This window comes from Miscanthus floridulus, chromosome 10, assembly GCF_019320115.1.
Source record: "Miscanthus floridulus cultivar M001 chromosome 10, ASM1932011v1, whole genome shotgun sequence".
Classification (NCBI taxonomy): domain Eukaryota; kingdom Viridiplantae; phylum Streptophyta; class Magnoliopsida; order Poales; family Poaceae; genus Miscanthus; species Miscanthus floridulus.
In genome coordinates, this window is record NC_089589.1 from 28,273,355 (window position 1) to 28,299,434 (window position 26,080).

The window sequence follows — 26,080 nt, forward strand, 5'->3', positions numbered from 1 at the left end:
GTGGCACTTTGATAACCGCATTTCAATATGAGTTTCACCCCTCTTAATAGTACGGCTATCTAACCTAAATATGATCACACTCGCTAAGTGTCTTGATCACCAAAACAAAATGGCTCCTACTATTTATACCTTTGCCTTGAGCCTTTTGTTTTTCTCTTTCTTCTTTTCCAAGTTCAAGCATTTGATCATCACCATGCCATCACCATCGTCATGATCTTCGCCATTGCTTCATCACTTGGAGTAGTGCTACCTATCTCATAATCACTTTGATAAACTAGGTTAGCACTTAGGGTTTCATCAATTAACCAAAACCAAACTAGAGCTTTCAGAGGGGCTAAGGTTAAGAGAAGATAAAAAAGCCTCTATTCTTTTGTTCAGCCCCTCCTAAATTTTTTTCTGGCTTTGTCACTGCCTAGACTAGATAGGGTTACCAACGCAAACACGCAGCAGCCATTATTGTGACCACCATAACCTAGCGGCTAGTGCAACCATTGCATGGACGATAGTGCTGGGGCGGATTCCTCTTTGTCGCTTTGACGTGCTGAGCCTATGGCCAATCATTAGTCGATACTTTGCCCCAACATGCAGCCACCGGAGTCTGCTCTCGGATTCTCCGGTGGCCACTGTCGCCACCAAAGACCAGCGATGAGTGATGCTGAGCAGCCACCGCCCCGATGATTCATCATTCATTGCTGACGATGCCAATACCGTCATGGAGTCCCGCACCTCCAAAGGCCGACGCGTGTGCGTCTCCTTCAGAGGCACCGCACTGCCGTCGAGCAACTACCTCTACTACGACTTTCCAGAGAGCGCGCGTGTCGAGCAGGGCCACGACGATAACATCAGAGTCGTCGTGGCCCACGGAGAATTGATCCTCTTGGAGATGCATCACTATGGATCATCTAGTTTTGTGGACCACTTCGTGTACAGGCCAGGAGGCGCCCACCGATCGCCGTCTCTGTCTTTGCTCCCCGTTCCAGACTTTCTCACCATGTCTGAGAGCGTCTTTGCACCTGACTTTAACCCTCGCATCCGGCCAAGGCTAGACTCTGGGAGCATAGGCCTGCTACGGCGAGGCGAGAACGACCTCCTTGTCGTCCAGGTCCAGCTGCGGAATATAGTTGGCCAAATGGGCCGCCCGGCACGACACTAGCACGGGCATGGCCAGGCACGGCACTATGCGGCATGGCATGTTAGCTGTGCCGTGCCTGATAGTGCCACCGTGCCGACTTAGCGGCCCAGGCACGACACTATCGCGACTTAGGCGTGCCATGCCGTGCCACTTGGCACGACACCCCGTAGTGCACATGCCAGCACTGGCACTATAAGTGCCTAATACCTCAAAATGATCAGAATATCAAGGATAGTAACTTTATCATCTAAAAGTTATACAATATAGACTCAATCACTCAAAGTTAGGTTTAGGGAACTTATCGTAGAAACTCACAAGATCACACAAACACAGGAAGAGATAACAAAATAACAATTTATTAGGAGCTTTAGCACAATGGCTACCTCATTAAAAACCTGTCTAGGTAAAACTCACTCTTTTGAGAAACCCTAGATAGAGAAAAAGAGTACAATCCAGCTCCATAGAAGTTCATTGTCCTTACATCAAAATTTATAAGTCTAGAATATTATAGTCCCATTACATAAATGATCACTAAGACACTAATCAAGATAAAGTTCTTCAAATGCTTCTTCAAGTTCCTTGTGCTCCACCATGTGTTGCAACCTTGCTTCAGCAGCCTCCCAATCTTTGATGCAGGTCAGCATCTCCACCATCTCAGGCTTCAGCCTCTTCCGCCGCTCCTTAATGATCCTGCCAGTCATACTAAAAGTAGATTTGAAGATATGGTAGACACAAGAACAGTTAAAATATCTTTAGCCATGATTAACAGCACTGGATATGTGAGTTTGTGTTGATGCCACCAGTTCAAGATGTTAAAATCATCATTTAACTGGTTCACAGTGTCACAGTCCAAGTAAAAAACAAGTTCAGAAGCATTAGAAGCTGAAGAGCTTGCACCTGCAGCAGGGCAGTTGCAGAGGTATCTCTAGCCATGCTTAGAGTAGTAGCTAGAGGATGCATGCCACCAGCAGAACCACCAACATCATCATCATCATAAATTTCATCCCAAGCAGACCTTTCTTACCAGACAGGTTAGAAGGGACAATCCTCCTCAACCTAACAACTCCATATTTCTCCTCAAACTTATTGTAAACATCAGTAAGTTAAGCTCTAGTGCCAAGCCGGTAAGTAGTATAAATGTATAATCTGTACCAGTAAGGTTACCCAACCTCCTAAGCACTGTATTGAAACCTTTCATTTTAGCTCTAGGGTCCTAGATGAATGCAAAAGAATAAAGCAAGGGTATGTCCCTCTAGTATTTATTGTATTTGTCTATCATAGGTTGAACCACAGGTCTGATGTGACTGTCATTAGCATAATTCTTTAGGTGTATAGCAATCTTAACAAGATAATGAATCATAAGTGGAGATGTAGGATAGTACACACCAGACAATGCAACTATAGAATCATAAAACAGTTCAAGAAATTTAAGCACTTTTTCTACCATATCCCAATATTCATCAGTTAAAAGCAATGGACCACCTTCAATCCTAGGATAATGAGCATGCATGAAAGTAGTGAATGGGACCTTATGAGGAAACAAATGTTTAAGCATAAGATATGTAGAATTCCACCTTACCTCCATGTCTAGCTGAAATTTTCTAGGCCTAACACCAGTGGTAATGCAGTAACTTTTATATGCAGCAATTCTCTGGTTAGATGAGTTTAAAAATGATATTGCAGTTCTAAATGTTCCAATCAAAGGCTTAAGAGCCTCAAGGGCCTCCTTAACAATCAGATTGATAAAATGACATGTACAACGCTGATGCAAGAACATTGAATTAACTGTAGTAAGGGATGATGCATTGTCTGATTGTGATTCAACAGGATCATCTACAACCTCAATACCAAGATATTTAGATAGCACAGGTCTAAGTTTACGCATGGCAGAAACATTAGATGATGCATTGTCTAAAGTAACAACAAATACCTTTTTAGTCAAACCATAATCAGTAAGCATAGATACAACACGGTCAGCAATGTTTTGTCCATTGTGGGACATGTCAATAAGCACAAGACCAAGCACCCTCTTCTCTAGTTGCCAATTAGAGTTTATGTAATGAGCAACAACACTAAGGCAGTCCTCTTTGGCATTACCAGACCAAATATCAGAGGTCACATACACAATTAACAGCAGAAGAACTAAGATTCTCAACAAGTTTAGCCTTGCGATCAGTGAAAAATTTAACCATGTCTCTAGTGGTGGTTTGCCTAGAGATAAGAACATATTTAGGATTATGAGCAGTTCTAATGTACTCTTCAAATGCATTAGTTTCACCCATACTGATAGGAATATCTAGCCTAGCAAGCAATTGAACAAGTTCAGTACGTGCAACCATAGGATAGTACTCCCAATTACGCATACTACCATCAGGATTAAAAGAGATCTGAGACTGAGACATGTGATTCTTTTCACGCCTCATGGGGCATTTATCCCTATGTTGGATGAGGTGACCAGTGCCACCACTAGAGAGAGCAGAATATTGCTTAGAGCAATGGATGCACTTAGCAGAATACCTTACCTTCTTACCATTGACTTTTTTTGAAGAGCTTCTTAAAATCCAGCCACACTGCCAAGGTAGAGGGACGAGAGCGCTTGGCGCTGTTCTCGTCCTCTTCATCTTCCTCATCGTTTGCTACCCCACCTTCTTGACCATCGCCGACATCAATGGGAGCCTAAGCGCTATGGCTGAACAGCTCCTCGACGTCCCCACGCAGGTCGTCCTCATCGTCATCTCTGGCCAACCCACACAACCGCCTCTCTTCATTGGCGCCGACCTCAGCCGTTTTGTCATCGGAGCCAGGCATCATCACTCGTCGACGTCCCGGTTCCTCAACAGCTTCACAAGAACACCGAGTCAATATAGATCTAGGGTTAGGGTTAGCAAGTTAGGGTTAGGGTCAGGGTTACCTTCACAGCCAAAGCACTAGAATCATCGATGATGTTGACAAAACATAGATCTGACCCCCTGGTTCCTCAACGGATTCGAATCCAGAGCACCAGAGCAGCCAGCATCTAGTGAGGTCGATGGAGACGAAGAGGAGGATGACAAGGCAAGGACGAGGCTACATCGATGATTCAAAATCAAGAAGAGGGGTGGTACTATGCCATGTCGTGTGCTAGTGCCGGCCACCGGTGCCTCAAGAGGCCACTGGAGGGGGAGAAGAAGAGAGGAGGTTGGAGGCGGGAGAGGAGAGTCATCGTCGCAACGAAGAGAACCCGAGAGGAGAGCGAGATAGGAGAGAGTGAGAGCAGCGGGGAAAATGATTTAGGGTTTAGGTGGGATACGAGGCGATGGGGGCGAGGCGGTTTATATACCGCTCCCCCTCCAACTAGCAAATCCAACAGTTGAGAGGAGCGGGGGAGGCAGATCAATGGCTTTGAGCCGTGCCGGCCTGTTAACCGTGCCATGCCTGGGCCGACACTGCCGGCCAAAATGGCGTCCCGGGCACGGCACTACGGTCGGGCCGTGCCAGGCACGGGCACGATGCTGGCCGGGCCAGGACGTGCCTGGGCCGTGCTTTTCCGTGCCGTGCCTGGGCTAGCCCATCGTGTTAGTGCCAAATGGAAAAATATACTGTGGAACGATTACCATGCAGCAGCAAACGGCTGAGTTTTTTGTGCTCCACCTAGGCATGCGCTAGTGGGAGCTCATGGAGCCAGTGCCAATTCTTCACGATGAAGACGAAGGTGGCAAAGGCCATTGGCGGATAATGCTGGGGTCACCCAAAGACGTCATCTGCGTCGGTGACCGGTTCCTATGCTGGGTTAACTAAGGGTATGACTTCTTGCAGTGCGACATGGCCGACGAGGGTAGCCCCAAGGTCCGCTATGTATTATTAGATTGATCTCTAATCCCAAACTAGGCCCAACGACCCAGTTGGGCCTTTGATCCGCGCCCTAATCGGGGGCGCCCAGCCCACTATGGCTGGAGAGCCCCTGTCACACTGCGCAATAAATAGAGGTGGGGGCCGGTGGCTCTAGGTACGAGGTTCGCTTGAGCTGAGCTCCTCACCGAAATCCCTAATCCGATCTAGATGGTAAGCAGCTAGTGACGGGAAGTCACCAGCCGCGCCACCACCGGATTGCGTCACCACCACCACTGCACTGCGCCGCCACCTATCTTCAGCGCCGGTCACCACCGCCCATCACCGACACCGTCTTCACCGATCGTCGCTGCCCTCGCGCAGACACCGACACAACGCCATGGTAGACGCCTCTAGATCAAAGGCCTATGATGGTCGGTAACCTAGCACTACTCCTCCCTCTATTCTCTGTCTAGTTCATGTACTAGGACATGTTATCCATTTACAATAAGTACCCAGCTAGATCTATGACTATGTGATCATAAAAGATTCCAACAATGGTACCGGAGCCAGGTTGGCAGTGTAGATCTAGTATGTGGTAGAGAATTGAAAAGAAAGAGATCAGATCCGTTCGGATTTGAGAAGAGAAGAGGGTCACCGAACCCTAACCCTAATCGGGTGAAGAAACGAGTAAGACAGAGGGCTCGGGTTTTAGAAAAGAACTCAAATCCGAGCCCAAACCCATGAAGAACAGCGCGGGGAAGATAAACCGTGAAACCCTAACCCGAAACCTAATCAAACCCTAACCCAATCCCCAAATCAGACAAATCTGTGAAGAAAAGAAGAAAGGGGAAAAGGGGAAGGGGCCTACCTCGTCGTTCACCGTGTTGCCGCCTTGCTGGTGCGCGGGAAGATGGCCGAGCCATGCGAGCTCCAGCAAAGGGCACCGCCGCTAGTCCACTCGACGGTAGCGTGCTCACCCGCGTGGGGAGCACGCGCGCTGGCGAAGGGGCCGACGACGCTCGCTGCTGCTGTGCCGAGGAAGGAGAGCGGTGAAGAGAGAGGAAGGGAGGCAGCGAATGAGTTAGGGTTTTGGGGGAGGGCGACGCGTCGTGGTTTTTGATCGGCCGAACTCACCGCGCAGCCGTCGGATCAGAACGGACGGTGCCGGTTGATCAGGCCAACTTGCGGCCCAGGCGGGTGAGCGCGCCGCGCGGCTTTTGCTGGCCCAGGCCCACGTTGCAGCCTGGGTGCGGGCAGCGCGTGCAGAGGAGTGGGCCGAGCTAGTTTTTGTTGCTGGGCCAAGGAACAATGCTGAAATTGAGTCAGTTTTTACATTTTTATTTTCCAGTAAAAGTTTATTTCCTGGAAAATGGATAAATGGCTTAAAGAAAATAAGAAAAGTGAATTTTCCTATGGGTAAAATTCACTAAATTGAGATTATTTTTTCTGCTGCGTATTTAAAGTTATTATTTTCATTATTAAATTCAAACCAATGGGAGAATTTAATTTTGAAAAATGGATATGTTTTTAGTTTATTATAATATTGTTATTATTCTGACCAACGTTGATTAATGGCAATATTATGATGTTATTTATGAGTTTTGTCATGCATTAATTCTATTTTTGTCCAACGGTGATGTAGAATTAGTGTAGAGGACAATTGTATGTTTTAATTTTGACCAACGTTGGAACTAAGGTATGTAATTGTTATTATTATGTTTATGTTCTCACTCTATATGAATTGTGTTTTCAGGCGGATACAACTTGATGCGTTGTATCAAAGAGATCCCCACTCTCAAGGGTGACAACCACACGGAGTGGAAGAAAAAGACTAACATGGTCTTGATCTTGGTTGAGGTGGACTAGGTAGTCACCTCACCGTGTCCCACTGAGCCTGTGGTACCGGTGAGGGAGACAAACGAGGCTGATGCCGCTTGGGCAACTAGAGAGAGGGATTTTGAATCCCAAAAGATGTCCTATCACCTTGAGCATAGGAAGTAGGTCATTGCCAATAAGAAATGTTTAGCTATGATAAAAAACACGATTGAGCCTGCAATTGTGGGCTCAATCCCAGAGTGTGACACGGTCACCGAGTACCTCGATAGAATAAAGAGTCAGTTCACTGGCTCTTCAAAGACATATGCTACCCAGCTGATAAAGTAGCTGGTGACAGAGAGGTACTCTAAAAATGGTGGCATAAGAGAGCACATACCAAGGATGAGCAATTTGGCATCCAAGTTAAAACCAATGGATCTGGCTCTCAAGGAAGAGTTCCTTATCCATCCGATTTTTGCTTCCTTGCCCAAAGAATTTGACACTTTTATTGTCAACTACAACATACAGCCCGAGAAGTAGGATTTAGAGAGGCTCATGGCTATGTGTGTGCAAGAGGAGAGAATGAAAGATGCTAATGGTGGCACTATCAATTATGTGAAAGACAACAAGGAAAAGAATAATAATGCTAACTCCTCCTCAAAGTCAAAGAGAAAGGGTCTCATGCTGCATCAGCCTCAGCAGAACAAGTTCACAGTAGAGAAAGACCAGTGTCTCTATTGCAAGAAGATGAGACATTATAAGAAAGATTGTCCTGATTACTTAAAGATGATCATGGCAAAGAAAGGTGAGAACATTATTACGTTCATAAATGAATCCCTGTATGTATAGTATTCGAAATCTACTTAGTGGATTGACTCAGATGTAACTGTTCATGTTGCTAATTCTTTATAGGGATTCCGTTCGACGAGGACTACGCAAAGAAGAGAAAGACACATTAAAGTTGTAAATGGAGTCCGAGCAGATGTCGAAGCCGTTGGCAATCTTTCTATAGAGCTTGCTGATGGCTTCACACTTTTACTTAGAGATATTCTTTATGTTTCCCTCTTTACAGAGAAACTTGATTAGTGTTTCATGCTTGGACAATGATGGATATGATTACCATTTTGGAAATGGCAAATGTAAGATAACATTTAATAATGCATGTGTTGGTCTTGCTATCTTACAAAATGAGCTTTATTTGTTATCACTATGTGATGATATGAATGTTGTATGCGATGATGGGAACTTTGCGTGCGACAATGAGAATGTATCCTCATCTGCGGATGTAAACAGAAAACGAAAGAGAGCTCACGATGCGTCGTCGAAATTATGGCACTGTCATTTAGGCCATATTTCGAGGGGAGAATAGAAAGACTAGTTAAGAAGGATATTCTTCCTCCATTAGAGCTCTCAGATTTAGAACAATCCAGAGAATGCATAAAAGGAAAGTATGTAAAGAAAATTAAGAAAGATGCCAAACGAAGCGCAGGAATTTTATAGATTATTCACATAGACATTTGTGGTCCGTTTTCTGTAAAGAGTGTGGATGGTTATGATTCGTTCATAACATTCATAGGTGATTACTCCCGTTATGGCTACATTTATCCAATCAAAGAAAAAACAGAGGCATTGGATAAATTTAAGATATTTAAGGCAGAAGTTGAAAACCAACATAATTTAAAGATGAAGATAGTCAGGTCCGACCATGGGGGGGAGTACTACAGTCGGCATACCCCATATGGCCAAGTTCCTGGACCTTTTGCAAGGTTCTTATAGGAGAATGGCATAGTAGCCCAGTATTTAACACCGAGCGAACCTTAACAGAATGGAGTAGCTAAAATACGCAATCATACCCTGATGGATATGGTGCGTAGTATGATAAGTTACTCCACCTTACCGTTGAGCCTATGGATGGAGGCGTTAAAAACCACAATTCATATTCTCAATAGAGTACCCTCACTAAACCACTTACGTGTGTGGGGGAGTCCTGCTAAGGCTAAAGTATTTAACCCAAACATTGAGAAACTAGATCCCAAAATAGTAAGTTGCTATTTCATTGGCTACCTAGAAAAGTCAAAAGGTTTTCGTTTCTACTGTCCAAACAGACATACAAAGTTTGTGAAAACGAGACACGCTGTCTTCCTAGAGGATGAAATGATGAGGGGGAGCATGGTAGCTCGAGAAATTGACCTTGAAGAGAAGTGGGTGTATGCGCCCACTCCGATGATTCATGAGCCATTTTTCTCACTACCTGCTGTCGCTGCACCGATAGTGCAAGATACTGTGGTGCCAGCACCTGTTGTTATTTCCGCCTGTGGCAACAATGAATGGTGATGAGGAATCTGTTCTTTAGGATCCTGTAGAACCTATTGCCACACATGAGGGGGAGCAACAACAGCCTCAAATAGAAGATGTGCCAAATGTGGAGACCCCTAGAAGGTATCAAAGAGTTAGAAAATCAGTTATTCCTACTGACTATAAAGTATACAACACTAAGGAATTTTAAATGGAGGATGATCCCACCTTATTTGAAGAAGCCATGAGAAGTGATCATTCATCAAAGTGGCTTGAGGCCATAGAAGATGCAATGAAATCTATGAATGCCAATAAAGTTTAGGATTTGAAAATAATTCCTAAAGAAGTCAAAATAGTAGGCTGTAAATGGGTCTACAAAATAAAACTTAACTCTCAAGGGAATATAGAGAGATATAAAGTGCGACTTGTAGCAAAAGGCTTTACACAAAGAGAAGGGATTGATTACAATGAGACATTTTCTCCAGTCTCATGTAAGGATTCCTTCAGAATCATAATAGCATTAGTCGTATATTACGATTTAGAATTACATTAGATGGATGTAAAGAGGGCATTTCTCAACGGGGACTTGAAGAAAAATATTTACATGGCACAACTGAAAGGTTTTGTAATGGAAGGAAAAGAACGAATGTGATGCCGCCTAAAGAAATCCATTTATGGATTAACACAAGCTTCAAGACAGTGGTACTTGAAGTTTGATCAGACAATAAGGAATTTTAGTTTTAAAGAGAATGTAGAGGACAATTGTGTCTATGCAAAGTTTAAGAATGTGAAGTTTGTCTTCCGTGTCCTGTATGTGGATGATATCTTACTTGTTAGTAGTGATGTCAGTCTACTACTGGAGACAAAGAAGTTTTTGTCCTCAAAAATTGATATGAAAGATTTTGGTGAAGCTTCGTTCATTCTAGGGATCGAGATTCACCGAGATAGAAGTAAAGGGGTATTAGGACTGTCACAAAAGGCATACATAGAAAAGATCTTAAAAAAATTTAGTGTGTACAAATGTAGTCCCTCACCTGCTCCTATAGTCAAACGCGACAGATATGGGGATTTTCAATGCCCCAGGAACTAATATGAGATCGATCAAATAAAAGCGGTTCCATATGCTTCAGCTGTCGGAAGCTTACAATATGCTCAAGTATGTACGCGCCCTGACTTGGCATTTGTTACCGGGTTACTTGGCAGATTCCAGAGCAATCCTGGAATAAAACATTAAAAATTGGTAAAGAAAGTCTTACGTTATTTGCAAGGAACGAAAAGCCTCATGATAACGTATAAAAGATCAGATTCACTTCATATAGTGGGATATTCAGATTCTGATTATGCGGGATATGATAGAAAATCCACGTCTGGATATGTATTCACTCTCGCAGGAGGAGCTATTTCATGGAAAAGCTCAAAGCAAACCGTCACTATATCGTCCACAATGTATGCCGAGTTTGTAGCGTGTTATGAGGCAACGGGGCAGGTGAACTGGCTAAATAAGTTCATACCCGGATTGACGGTGGTTGATGATATCTATAGACCACTTAAGTTATACTGCGATAATAATCCGGCAGTACAGTATGCTCACAACAATAAGTCAAGTGGTGTTGCCAAACATATTGACATAAAGTATTATGTTGTGAAAGATAAAGTCCGGGATCATGTCATAAGTCTTGAGCATATAAGTACCAAAAAGATGCTCGCGGATCTACTTACAAAAGGCTTACCACCCAACGTGTTCAGAGAACATGTAGCTGGCATGTGTTTAAGGAAAAGCCTATAATTTCTGGACAAAAAAAGGCCCAAAGTTAAGTATCTATTTCAGAATAGAGTGGTGTGCTGTAGTTGTTAAATCTATCTGCAATTGACCGTGACAATGAAACGTGCTCTATGCGCCAATCTGTAATGGAATTAACAAAAGTAAATGATATGAAATTGAAAGATGGTAGGAGATAAGTGGGAGATTGTTAGATTGATCTCTAATCCCAAACTGGGCTCAACGGTCCAGTTAGGCCTTTGATCCGCGCCCTAATCGGAGGCGCCTAGCCCACTATGGCTGGAGGGCCCCCTGTCACATTGCACAATAATAGAGGTGGGGGCCGACGGCTCTGGGTACGAGGTTCGCCTGAGCCGAGCTCCTCACCGAAATCCCTAATCCGATCTAAAGGGTGCGCAGCCAGTGACGGAAAGTCACCAGCCGCGCCGTCACCGGACTGCGTCACCGCCACCACTGCACTGCGCCGCCACCTGTCTTCACCGCCGGTCGCCACCGTCCATTACCGACACAGTCTTCACCGACCGTCGCTGCCCTCGCGCAGACACCGACACAACGCCCATGTTAGACGTTTCTGGATCGAAGGCCTACGATGATCGGTAACCTAGCACTTCTCCTCCCTCTATTATTTGTCTAGTTCATATACTAGGACATGTTATCCATTTACAATAAGTACCCGGCTAGATCTATGAGTACGAGATCTTAAAAGATTCCAACACCTATGCCTCCGGTGGTCAGCGGCTGCAGCTACGGCAATGACAACTCCGTGAAGGTCGGACGCATGGGCGCCTCCGGCGACAGCAGTGTGAGGTTCGTCAGCATCCACCCACACTGCTGCGTCCGTGACGACCCCGACTGGTGCAGCAGTGACGACCCCGACTGGTGGTGCGGTGTTCCCGATAGGACGACACGTTGGCACCCCGGCTTCGTCTTCACCATCAAGACCTGGACGATGAACCTCAGCATGGACGAGCCATTGGAGTCGCCGGAAGCCGGGGAGATCGATGGCGAGGAGATCTGGGAGCTTCCGGGATACGAGGGCCTCCCGCAAGCAATTCCCGGGTGGCCCGTCGTGTGCTTGGACAAACCCAACGTCGTCTGCTTTTTGGTCTCCAATTATCACTTCACCAGGGACGACGAGAAGGTATGGATGGTTCAGCTCAACATCAACACCAAAAAGCTGCTGTCAGTCGTCCAGTTCACCGATAACGATGACTTCTGGTACCTGAAAAAATACCATCATTTACCGGCAGAAATTCAGTACTAACCAGAGAATCACGAGTACCGATTACAAGCAAATGTTGAAATTTGAGCTGGTCATCGGAAGCATGTATAATCTTTTCTACTTGGTTTGTATCGCCGTGCAATCCAAAAATTTGCGCGCGGTCTTTTGCAAAAGTATTGCCACTCCAGCGATTCCTTTTAAAAGGTTGATGCCTTGTATCTTACATTATTTCTTTTTTTTAAACGAATTAGGCAGGAGGCTGCCGATTATATTAAAAAGAAGATAAGTCCAAAATGGACACAACGAAATAACAATGGCCAACAACCACGTCGCAAAACAAACTCAACAAAAGGAAAAAAAAAATAACTCTAGCCGGTTGGATTGGAACATCGACACGAGCCACACTCACAACTGCCAGTTGGATTGAGACATCAACACGGGCACACCAACTCCACTCAACTCCAAACAGTTCCCCACGCCGCACCCCCACAAACCAAGAGTAGAGCCGACAAGTAGCCCTCACCGTAAGCGCCATCGTTACCGACGATGTCCCACGCCAACCAGTCGCTGCCATGCAGAACTAGCCGCTGTAGTCCGCTGCAAGCCGTGTAGGTACCACGACTCCCCCACCATGCCATCATCGTCTTCAGGTCACGCACACACGATCGTCGATCTCCCAACCACGGCCATGTTGGCAGAAGTCAGAAGAGAAGCCCACCGCACCACACCGAAGAGGCCACCGCCATGCAGGACCCCTCGCCGAAGTACCGCTACTGCACCTTACACACCAAACGATCGAAACGCCGCACCGGATCCTAGATCTCCAAGGCAACTCAAGCTTGGGGGCCTCGTCACATCCACCGCTGCACACCACTCCTCGAACACACCACCTTAAAGCGCACGGGGGCCTCGCCACTCCCGCTGCTGGACTCTTTGAGGATCCGGGTTTGCTACGCCGTCGGGGTGACTTGGTACCACCGAGCCGCTCCATTAACTTCACCTTCGTCTAGCCGCCACCAGAATCTCAGCTGCACCACGTGCACGGACACAAAGCTTCCAGAGACACAACTCACCACCTTGGCCTTCACCTCACCCGATCGGATTGGGACATCGACACGAGCCTCAACGGAAAAACCTCCGCTCGGTCGGATTGGGTCATCGACACGAGCCTCCACTTTGCTGACATCACCGCGCCGCGCTGCCCACTCGCCGCCACCGTACGAACACCTCCACGGCCCCCTTGCTGCCTTCCTCGCACCGTGCCGAGCCAGAGCCTCTTGGCCTTCTCGAAGCAGCCAGGTTCCTCCAGCCACGCCACCATGGCGCCACTGGTGCCCCTGGTTGGCTACTGCCAGCCACACCACCATGGCGTCACTGGCACGCATCCAAGCAAGCCGCTGTCGGCCACGCCACCACGGCACAGCCAACGCACCTCTGCAGTCGGCCGGAGTGGGAAAACACCATGACAACGCCTCCAAGGAGGAAGACGACGCCCGAAGGCGTCGCCGTCGTCTTGCCGGCAGATCCGACATGGCTTTCGCCAGTGCTCGCCCACATCCAGCACAATCAAAATAGGGAGCCTTGAAGTCACGCCACCCCTGCCCTCCACCGCCGCCCGCACCGGCGAGTTCCGGCCGGATCCGCATGGACGGCAGCAGCTGCAGCCGCGGAATGGCCGGATCCGGAGGAAGGGGAGCTGGAGCAGCCTCGCCGCCACGCCCGTGCAGGCGCATGGGCCCCTGCCGCAGCCACAGCCGCGCCCGCATCGACACCCTGGCCTTCGTCGCTGCCGTAGCCGCGGCGCCATAGATCCATGGCAGGGGGCACCATATCCGCGCAGAGCTCGGCCCGCGGATGCCGGAACCACCGGAGGGCGGAGGCGGCGGCGGTAGCGACGCCACCACCCCGCCATAGTCACCCGCATAGCCAGAAAAACGCCCCGCCACCGCCCTCCTCGTGGCCACCGGCCATCGGTGGCGCGCTCCGGCGGCGGCGAGGGGAAGGGGGTGTGGAGGGGGAGGCCCGGCGGTGGGGGGCGAGGGGCTCCGCCCGAGCTGCCCAGGCACCGACTCGCCAAATCCGCCCCCTGCCTCGCCGGATCCGGGCGACGAGGACACGGATCTGCGCTCCAGCGGCCAAGAGGAAGCCACCGTCACCGCCATTCGCCGGCGGCCATCGCCCCATGGCTGCCATCCTCAGAGAAAGAGAGAGGAGGAGGAGAAAGGCCCGGCCGCCGCCATCCTAGCAGCTGCACGGGCATCCGGCAGCCTGCTCCGGCGGCGGCGAGGGCGAGAGGCCGGGGAGGGCAGTCCCTGCGGCTGGGGATGGGAGGCGCTGCCCGAGTCGCTCGGGAGAGCGACGCGGGGGCCGGGAGAGGACTGTATCAGCTCTATCGACAGTCACCTCCAACACTTCAGGAAATTACATTTTTAGTCGATGGTTTTTGTCTAAGATTGGATTGTGATTAATGGGTCATAGATATTACTTTGCCTCAGTTACATGCTATGGAACAATTAATGTGTATACCAATACAACTTTTTGGAAGTGAAGTTAATTCCTTTTTTATAGTTAACGGATTTTTTTTCTAGATTTTAAAGAAAGACAATAGGGTTTGATACAGATCCTGCTAGGGTACCAGTTTACAAGAGCCGAGCAAACGGAAAGGAAGGGTTAACCACTCTAGGCAAAGCTAGTCTTCAGTCCAATATGTGATCGATTTCCTTGATGTAGTCAGCCATCTTCTGTTGGTCCTCTCCCTTCAGCAGTATGCCCCATTTTTTGCAGAAGAGCTGGCGTTATGTAAATAGGGAACTTATGCTCAATTGCCATCTTGTTTCTCACTGTCCAAATAAAAAGAATAAACAACTTCATATCATTGGAATTGACCCAGGGATAAACCCAACGATTATATAAATTGTGCAAACTAGTAGGAACTATGATGCATTCTAAGGGCTCCTTTGGATGCAGGGCCCCCAAAACCACGTGTGTTTAAGCCCCCAAGGGGAATTCTCTACTGCACTTGCCACCCTTGTCCCCCCAGGAGACGGAATCTCCCTGGGGGAAAAAATTACCGACTATCGTTTGGGAAACATGAGCATACAAACTCCGGACGACAAAAAATATTCAAAATAATTAGAAAAACACATAGAATTTAGAAATGATGTTTTCTCAGGCTGAAACTTAGCACTACAGATAAATTTAGTACTGATGCATAATTACAATCAAAGTTTGCATAGGCTTTCAAATTATGCACTACTGGAAACTCGAACACTCCTATGTGTGACGAATTTTTCTATGTGTTTTTTTCGGTACATACAAAAAAACTAGTAATTATTCTGTGGGTTCCAAAAATACCAACAGAAAAATACAAAAACCGACAGAATAATTGCATGATTTTTCTGTGTGTGCCAATACACACAGAAAAATTATAATTATTCTATGGGTTTCTATAAATCGCACAGAAAAAAGTAAACACACACAGAAAAATAGAACAAGCGCCCTCATACTAACTTCATATGAACCAGCGTGGTTTTTTTTTAATCTCCCTCTAAAACTTGTAACTAGTCTTTCACCCTCGTACTAACTTCAAATTTGATGATTTTTTCCCTAAAGTTTTCTAAAATCATGCTCTATCAATTTATTGTGTTCTTACAACTATTATTTTGGTCATCTTTTCATGTGACTTTATTTTATCAATTCAAAATTTGAATTTCCAAAAATGACAACTTCAAACAACATTTGGAAACAGTAAATGATTTTAGCTGAAAAAGTCATGAACATAAAAGTTGTTGAACTCATTAAGATCTACAATTTTTATTTTGGTCATTTCTTCATCCGACAAAGTGGTAGTATACATTGTTCATAAATCCATAAATCTCTCACATAGTTTATGAAACTATATGAGAGATATGTCAGTTTGTGAACAATGTTACTACCACTTTGTTAGATGAAGCAATGACCAAAATAAAAGTTGTAGACCTTGATTAGTTGTACAACTTTGTTGCTTATGACTTTTGCAGCTGGAATCATTTGCTATTTCAAAATCTTATTTGAAGTTGTCATTTTTTGAAATTCAAAATTTGAATTGTTCAAACAAAGTCCGACGGAAAAATGACCAAAATAAAAGTTGTGAATCTTGATGAGTTTTACAAATTTGTGGTTTATGGCTTTTTCATCTCAAGTCATTTGCTATCCATAAATTCTGTCATTGTTCTCATATTTTGAAATTCAAATTTTGAATTATTCAAACAAACTCATATGGAAAAAGGACCAAAACCAAAGTTGTGGATATTGATGAGTTCTACTACTTTGCTGTTGATAGCATTTTCATTTAAAATCATTTTTGATATCTTAGAATTTAATACATTTCTACCAACAAAAGAAAAGAAAAGAAAAAAGAAAAATAGTGTTGGGCAAAGACGACTCCATTCTAGCCCAAAATGAGAGATAAGCCCAATACCTCCCATAGGCCCAGCTGCAACTTCGGTTGATACCAGCCGTCCATCTCTCGATCCGATGGTTAAGAATATTATTTCCCTCCTAAACCCTAGTTTCTCTTGACCACAGTGCATACCCCATGGTCTCTCTCGGAGTCTCGGTCTTCACTCTTGCGGGATCCCTCTCTCTCAACGTCGACGCCGCTCCCTGCTGCTCCTCCCATGGCGACCTCCCCTACTCCCAGCTTCTCCTCGTGCAGCACCGGCGCCCCTTCCTCTTCCTCTCTGCATCGCACGCCCTCGCACTAGGTAGGCTGCCATGCCCTAGCCGGCTTCGCTGGCCATGCCAGCCGCTGCCGCCGATGGTCGACGATGGATGGGCGCACCGCCGGCCTGCCGGGCAGGCCGCAGCTACGCGCCACACGGCCGTTGTTGCCCATTCCGCCACAGAGGCCCTGGCTAGGCTGGCCACCCCCTAGCTAGGCTGTGACGTTGTCCGTGCTGCCCCTTTCCCGCCACCAGATCCGGAGCACGTTCCTGCCCACAGCGAGATCTAGAGGCTGCTCCAGGAGGAGATGGCGGAAGAGGCGGATCTCGAGCCCCTACCCCCTGGCATCATGCACGACTCCCCCAGCCCCCGGCAGCATGTGCGGCCCCCAGCTCCCGGCGGTGCCTATCACTGTTGCGCAACCCTGCTCCTCCCTTGGGGATTGTTGACGTCGAGGTCGATGAGCCGCGGATGCCGCTACCACAACATCCCTAGCATCTAGCAAGGCAAGCTCCGATCCCCTTCCTCCCACTACCCCTCTCTCATGGCATCATCTCTTCTCTGCACAGGTCCATGGCATGGAGGCGACGAGCGAGGTACAAATCAATGTATTCTATTTTTTTTGCTCAGGTACTGCTACTAGATCTGCGTGGCCTTCCACTCCTCCCTTCTAAATTAATTATTAGGCAAATTTGATCCTACAACTAAGCTAGGAGTTCATTGGGTAGGGAAAATATTGGCATCACAGCACATTGACTAGTTCATTCAGGGAGGGAAAAAAGCTCCAGGCCTCCTCAACACTGTGAGTCTATCCTAAAGACACTAGTAGTTTGATTGATTGGGAACTGCTGCTTAACAGAAGGAAACCTCATGAGTTTGTGCATCAATGTGGTTAAGTCAACTATTTTTAGCACTTATTTTTTTTACTGAATGTGTCGTCACAGAATAGATTCATGGATTCAGCATTGCCTACATATTTTCATGAATTTCATATTCTTTCTCCTTTGTGATCACTTCATGTCATATTTGGTGGAACATTCTATGGTTTATATGCAACACAGTAGTCTCATTCTCTGCATCTGTAGGGACAGTGAAGAGATAGTGAGATGGAAGATGATAAGAAAGACCGGCTAGAAACTGGATAATCAAGTCAACAATGACATAAAGCCAAACAGGTAAGCAGTTTGCAATCATTGATATTTCTCTGCAATGGTACAAGGCTACAAGAAATATGATATGGCTCAGGTTTACAATTATCATGTTTTAAATATGCCTTTCTGGACATGGTTGATCAATGGATTAGTAGCATACTTAATAGTAAAGTAGTTGATAAGTAGAGTGGAGTGGACCGTGACGCCTAAGAGGGGGGGGGGGGTTGAATTAGGCAACTTAAAATTCTAACTCTAAACTATGGCCTCTTTTTTTTAACCTTAGCAAAACCTATGCAAAAGATAAACTATCTAAATGTGCAACTACGTTTTTGCTAGTGTGTTACTATCTCTACCGCAAAAAGGAGTAATACAATGAATGTAAATGCAAAAGCTAAAGAGCAAGGTAGAGATATGCAAACTCCCATCGACAACTCTGGTATTTTTACCGAGGTATCGAGAAGCGCGCAAGCTTCCCCCTAGTCCTCATTGGAGCCCCTCGCAAGGGCCAAACTCCCGGCCGGGTAACTCCGTGGATAGCCTCGGGCCTTCCCCATGCGCAAGTGGGTCTCCGACAAGCCTTCCGGCAAGCCTCTCCCGGATGCTCCCTACCGTCTTCACTATCAAGCTTCCGGCCGAAATGTCGTGGGCCTTGTTCCCTCCGATACACGGTGGCGGCCACACCACAAACGCGGTTGGTGTGATCTCGCAAGACTACAAGCTCCTCCGATGTACAACAATGGTGCACGCAAGCACCGGGTAGTAAGAGGTATGCAAACCTCACTAAACACTAGGCCTAAACCTAGAGCAAGCGCATAAGCGGTGGTCTAATCGACCTAAGCACTTCACAAAGCACCTACGCTAATCACCTAATGAATCACTAAGCACTATGCAAGTGGAGATCACTAAAATGGTGTATCAACACCCTTGATATGTTTCCTCAACTCCACTCATCTCATTTGGCTAGTTGGGGTTGTATTTATAAGCCCACTGAGAAAGTAGCCATTGGGGATGAAGTCCCGCTTTTCTGCTACTAACCAGACGCTGATCACGTCCTGACCGGACGCATCCGGTCGTCCCGACTGTTGAAGCCGCGATCAAATGATCGGACGCTGCCAGCGTCCGGTCACCTGCCACTGGACGCGTCCGGTCGTAGTTTTGCCGCTCTAGAACCTCTCTGTACTCGACCGGACTCTGTTGTCCTACGTCAGGTCATTTTGCCACCAGCGTCCGGTCCAGAGTCCGGTCGCTGCTGCTGACGCCTATTGCCGAGCCACTTGATCGGAGCGTCCGGTCCAGCATCCGATCACCTCTGTGAGCTTGTATCTTCGTGATCTTGCGTACGGCTTGGTTACTATCTTCGTGCTTGGACTTTGCTTGATATCTTGGGTCTTTCCTTGTGCTTCTAAGGTCTTGCTTATGGTGTTGACCATCAGATCATCACATTGCCTTCGTCCAAGTCACGTCTTGCACCCTATTGAACTACAAAACAATCACTTGCAAATTCATTAGTCCAATTTGGTTGTGTTGGTCATCAAACACCAAAATCCAAAGTAAATGGGCCAAGGGTCCATTTTCCTTACAATCTCCCCCTTTTTGGTGATTGATGACAACACGACCAAAGCAAGCAAATAATAAAAATTTGGAATTTAAAAACTATCTACTTGCTAGGATGCAATGCAAGGGGCAAGGTTATATGATGCTAAGATATACTACTTGTAAGACTAGAAGATACCACTTGAACACTTATCTTGCCCTTGCAAAAATCCCCATGTGGTATTATGGATTTAAGCCACAAAATCTCCCCATTTCATAGACTAATCCATAATCCACTATCCTCCCTTTCTCAGACCATTACCATTTATAAATTATTATGATCTAGCTTTTGGTCCTACAAATTAGTGTTTGCTTTTGGTCCTCTAAATTTTCCCGCTTTGGAATCAAACACCGAAAAGGAAGACATTAGTAGCACAAGGGAGGGTCAAACTTTGTTATCCTTTGTTTATAGAGTGGAATAGGTCACAAAATTTGACTCACATTATATAGACTAAGCTCCCCCTAAATGTATGCATACATATGGTAAAGGCAAAACATATGCATAGTTTGCAAGTTATTGCTCAAGGGAATTTAATCTATATAATGCATGGAGAAAGCATATAAATATCAAAATGAAATCAACATGATGATATCGGTTTAGAAATACCACATGTGAAAACACATTTGATTTCTACCACTTGCAATAGGTGGTGAATATTTGAAGTATAATGCTTAACTCCGGGGACTCCATTTTCCTTGCAATGAGACTACTACACACATGATAAGCTTGAAAAGGTGTTAGTCTCAAAGCATCCAACTTGTAGAGTAACCTCCCCCTAAATTTGTGCACACAAGTGTGGAATACTTGTAGAAGACATGCACATTGATTTAGAATCAATAATACCACTTGAAAGATGACATCACATGAATGTGATGATCATTTTCGAAGATGATATTCGGGGGAAATTATCTACAATTTGGACTTTGGCACATATTAGATGAACAATTGTAAGACAAGCTATGTGCCGTGCTCCTAAACAATTTTAAACCATGTAGGTTTGCTCCAAGGATTAAGAATGAAACCGAGCAAGCCTACCATAAGATATACCTAGTGTATGCATGACAAAAGATTTAACCATGCAAATGCAAACATAGGCATGAAAAGTAACTAGATGCTTAAAGATACCAATTTGTAAGAAATACCACTTGTAGGAAATGCAAATTGATACTACTTGAAGAAAATTGAATCTAGTTACCTAACATGGGAAGAGGAATTTAGGTCCATAGTATTCACTAACCCACTTGGCAATGATTTTATCCATCATGATGCACACCATGAAATGCACCCATACTTTGCCAAGTCTCCAAATTCTCCGAAGTCCATTGGACTTCTCACTTCCCTTTCGGGATCCAAACCTTCTTGGTGCTCTTCATATTGGAAATGATCTCCTTTGGCACCCAAAAGCGTTTGACCCCATTATTAGCTTGCTTGTTTACCTTGATGGCCACCACCTTGTCATTTTTCTTCTTCTTCAAGAGATAAGGTGTGAAGGCCTTCTTGTCCACCTTGTTGGTGTAGGTGTTGGAGAGCTTGCTTGTTTGCTTCTTCTCTTTCTTCTTTGCTCCTCCCCCATTCTTCACCTTGCACTCATAGGACTTGTGACCTTCCTTGTGGCATACGTAGCAAACCATGGTTTGTCCTTCATCAAGCTTCTTCACTCCCTTGACGGTGTTATCTTGATGAAGTTAGGCTTGCTTCGTCTTGCCTTTCACTTGAGTCAAGTCCTTGGTGAGGCGAGCTACTTCTTGCTTGAGTTGCTCATTCTCCTTTGCAACCTCTTATGTGCATGTATCAAAGACAACTTTCTCAACACAAACTTGGTTGCACAAAGATGAGTCTAAACATAAATCATTACAAGAAGTAGAAGCATTCTTTTTAGGCTTGTTAAAGATAGAGCTTTTCTTTTTAGATGCCTTGGTGGGGGTTGTACCGATGGCTTCAAGATTAGCAACTTTATTAGTTAGCTCATCACAATGTTTGCACATGGTTTTCATTTTAGCAAGCAAACTTTTATAAGCATCTTGTGAGCTAGCTAATTTTTCTTTTAGTTTTTTCATTCTTCTTTACAAGTTGCTTATCATTGATTGTGCATGCATTTGTTGTTGCACTAGCCTCAAGTTTCTCAATTTTAGTAGATAGTTCAACATTGAGATTAGCAAAGTTCTCATATTATTCAAGCAAAGTTTGATATGCTTCTTGTGAATTATCTAGCTTTTCTTTTAATTTTTCGAGCTTCTTTTGTTGACTAGTGTAAACTTTAGCATAATTAATATTTTGTTGCACAATTTCATCATAAGAAGGTATTTCATCATCACTATCACTCTCACTAGAGGATGAGCTTTTGTTACCTCGTGCCATAAGGCACACACGAGAAGAGCTTGATGATGAGTGCTTGCGGCCTCACCTCTTGTGATGGTGTTCTTCTTCACTTAAAGAATCATCCCATGACCTTATTGATGTGAGGGCTTGGTTCTTGCACGCCTTCTTCTTTGTCTTGGGTGTGGGCTTATTTGGATAAACTTCCACAAAGTGCCCCAACTCGCCGCATCCATAGCATCCTCTTTTTCTTTGCTCATTTCTTTGATTGGTGAAAATGAGATCTTAGATTTGGATGGGCACACCCTTGACATTGAGCCTTTGGATCATCTTCTCCACCTTGTTGATTAGTTTGATTCTTCATCAAGGTTGGAGGTGGAGGAGGAAGATTGATCATCATCACTTGATTCATCATCATCATCATCATCATCATCATCATCATCATCATCATCATCATCATCATCATCATCATCATCATCTTCACTTGAGGAGCTTGAGCTTGAGCTTGTCTCAACTTGCTTGCCCTTCATCTCCTTTTTCTCGCTACATGTGAGAGCTTTGCTTTTGCTTGATGAAGAGGCTTCTTCTTGACCCATCTTACATGACATTTCAAATGCCACTATCTTGCCAATGACTATGCCCGGGGTCATGGTGCTCAAGTCCTCCATGTTGTGAAGGATGGTGATGATGCTTGTGTATTTCTTTTGTGGTAGCACGAAGATGATCTTCCTCACAATGTCCACATCATCTAGCTTTGTTAGTCCTATTGAATGGAGCTCATTGATAATTAGATTCAAACGTGAATACATATCGTAAACAAGCTCATCATCATTCATTGTAAAGGAATCAAAATTTTGTTTAGCTAGACAATGTTTTTGCTCACGGACATTAGATGTGTCATCATGGAGCTCTTGAAGTTTTAACCAAATTTCATGTGCCGTATTTAAAGTGAACACTTGGTTAAACACATCCATACTAAATGATTCAAACAAGCAGTTTTTAGCTCTAGCATTGAAATGAATTTCCTTTTCTTCACTCTTCGTGGGTTTATCGGGATTCTTAATGGGTTTCATCCCATCACAAGTGATTCTCCAAACTCCCAAATCAACCACCTCAAGGTAGCAAGCCATTCTAGCTTTATAATAAGGGAAGTTAGTGCCGTCAAAGTACGGAGGCCTAGAGGTATCCATCCCAACCACTCTAAATGACGTCGGCTCAACGACGGTTAAGCCAAAGGTCTAAATTGAGCCAACCAGCTCTGATACCAATTGAAGTGGACCGTGACGCCTAAGAGGGGGGCGTGAATTAGCCAACTTAAAATTCTAACTCTAAACTATGGCCTCTTTTTTTTAACCTTAGCAAAACCTATGCAAAAGATAAACTATCTAAATATGCAAGTACAGTTTTGCTAGTGTGTTGCTATCTCTACCACAAAAAGATGTAATACAATGAATATAAATGCGGAAGCTAAAGAGCAAGGTAGAGATATGCAAACTCCCGTTGATGACTCTGGTATTTTTACCGAGGTATCGTGAAGCGCGCAAGCTTCCCCCTAGTCCTCGTTGGAGCCCCTCGCCAGGAATCCCTCGCAAGGGCCAAGCTCCCGGTTGGGTAACTTCAAGGATAGCCTTGGGCCTTCCCCACGTGCAAGTGGGTCTCCGACGTGCCTTTCGGCAAGCCTCTCCTGGATGCTCCCTGTCATCTTCACTATTAAGCTTCCAGCCAAAACACCATAGGCTTTGTTCCCTCCAGTACACGGTGACAGTCACACCACAAACGTGGTTGGTGTGATCTCGCAAGACTACAAGCCCTCTGATGTACAACAATGGTGCGTGCAAGCACCGGGTAGTAAGAGGTATGCAAACCTCACTAAACACTAGGCCTAAACCTAGAGCAAGCGCATAAGCAGTGGTCTAATCGACCTAAGCACTTTGCAAAGCACCTACGCTAATCACCAAATGAATCACTAAGCACTATGCAAGTGGAGATCACTAAAATAGTGTATCAACACCCTTGATATGTTTCCTCAACTCCACTCATCTCATTTGGTCGGCTGGGGTTTGTATTTATAAGCCCCACTGAGAAAGTAGCCGTTGGGGATGAAGTCCCGCTTTTCTACTACTGACCGGACGCTGATCACGTCCTGACCGGACGTATCTGGTTGTCCTAACCGTTGGAGCCGTGATCAACTGATTGGACGCTGCCAGCGTCTGGTCACCTGCCACCAGACGCGTTCGGTCACAGTTTCGCCGCTCTGGAACCTCTTTGTACTCGATTGGACTCTGCTGTCCTACGTTAGGTCGTTTTGCCGCCAACATCCGATCTAGAGTCTGGTCGCTGCTGCTGATGCCTGTTGCCGAGCCACTTGATCCGAGCATCCGGTTGCTTTCCTCCAGCATCCGGTCCAACGTCCGGTCACCTCTATGAGCTCGTATCTTTGTGATCTTGCGTACGGCTTGGTTCCTATCTTCGTGCTTGGACTTTGCTTGATATCTTGGGTATTTCCTTGTGTTTCTAAGGTCTTGCTTATGGTGTTTACCATCGGATCATCACGTTGCCTTCGTCCAAGTCACGTCTTGCACCCTATTGAACTACAAAACAATCACTTGCAAATTCATTAGTCCAATTTGGTTGTGTTGGTCATCAAACACTAAAATCCAAAGTAAATAGGCCAAGGGTCCATTTTCCTTACATAGAGTTTAGAAATTTCGTTGATGTTTATTTTTTCATTTAGATTGCCTTATTTGGAAATTAGTAGCTCAGGTCATTCACATCTTGTAACCTTGTATGTGCATCAGGTATGTGCATCACAATGAGCTCTAGCCAGATCCATGATATGGCAGCCCTTCTTCTCCATGCCGCCTCCTCCATCGGGCCCTTTGCCGGTGACGAGCTCCCATCAGGTATGTGCATCCCATTCTCCCCCATTCTTGTTGTGCGAAACAGAGTTGTATGTAGTTGTAAATAGCTGCCCAAATGTCAAGTTGTGCCTCTTTTTCTAGTAGTTGTTCAAGCAAACTGGATGTGCATACAAGCAAGGGAGATCCATGAGATTTTATAATTGTAGTATGTATGTGCTTCTTGCTGTGATTAAAGAATCGGTGTAGAGAAAATCAGCGATTAAATAATTTATGCTTCTTGCTATGATTTTCCCATTACCTAAATGTCAGTTAGCTCTATCATTCAACACCAGTCTGCAACTCTGCATAGTGTGATGCTATTTAGAATAACAGATGTGCCTTGGTGTTAGCACTTAGTATTTGTTGAAAATAAAACTGTGTTCAGTAGTATACGCAACACAAAGAAAATTAAATCTGTTAAATCTTTGTTCAGTACCCTTTATTCAGAATTTGTGGAACATATGCGGTAAGGAGCAACGATTTTGTAATTAGGTGAACATTCCTAAGATTTTGTGGAACATTCTATGTGTTTGTCTATGTAGTCAGGAGTCCAATTTTTTGCTTTCTACCTTAGGAATTTAGGAATGTTTGCAGTTTGACATCTAGAATTTAGGAAGGTTTGCAGTTTGACATCTGGAAGTTAGCTGCCAAGTTATTACCTGGAACAAAGTTGTGCTTACTACCTGGTGTATGCCAAGTTGATATTATCTTGCTTAGTGTGCTTTATTTGCAAATCGATAGGAGCAGCAATGAAAGAGCTAAGAGCTGCTCATTTTCAATGGTAGCAACATCTATCTGGTTGTCAGCATAGTAGTGCAGTAGTTATCAGTAGTCAAATTCTTGAACTGTTGTGATGAGATGGTAATGCTTTTGAATGTATTGATGCCGGAACATTTGGACATCATCTACATGTAGCCTGGATGCTATGAATGAATGTGTTGAACATTTGGACCTAATCTTTATATGTTATGATGAAATTATTGTATGGACAGTCCATATTTTAATATGTTGTTGCTACTGTTTCCAAATAATTATTGTATCCAATTTGCTGAGAAAAATAAATTTTTTTCCAGTGAGTGCAGCTCTGCAACTCTGACGGGACAATTTCTGTCGGGTTTTCCTTTTTTCTGTAAGGAATAATGCACAAAAATTTTATTTTTAATCTGGCCGAACACAAATTTTCTGTGCGTGTAAGACCGACAGAAAAATTGTTTCTGATGGCGAACCGACAGAAAAAATTGATTTTTCTGTCATTCTATTTCTGTGGGTTATTTTCTGACGTTACACCGTTGGATTTTTTTTTGTTGGTATTAACATTTTTCTGTGGGCTTTTGCACATACGGAAGTATTCGAGTTTCTAG

The 26,080-nt window shown here is 45.1% G+C and overlaps 1 pseudogene; it reads right to left on the reverse strand.

Annotated features, from left to right (window-relative positions):
* Positions 1–26,080, reverse strand: part of LOC136488300 (uncharacterized) — a 36,567-nt pseudogene that overhangs the window by 3,713 nt on the left and 6,774 nt on the right.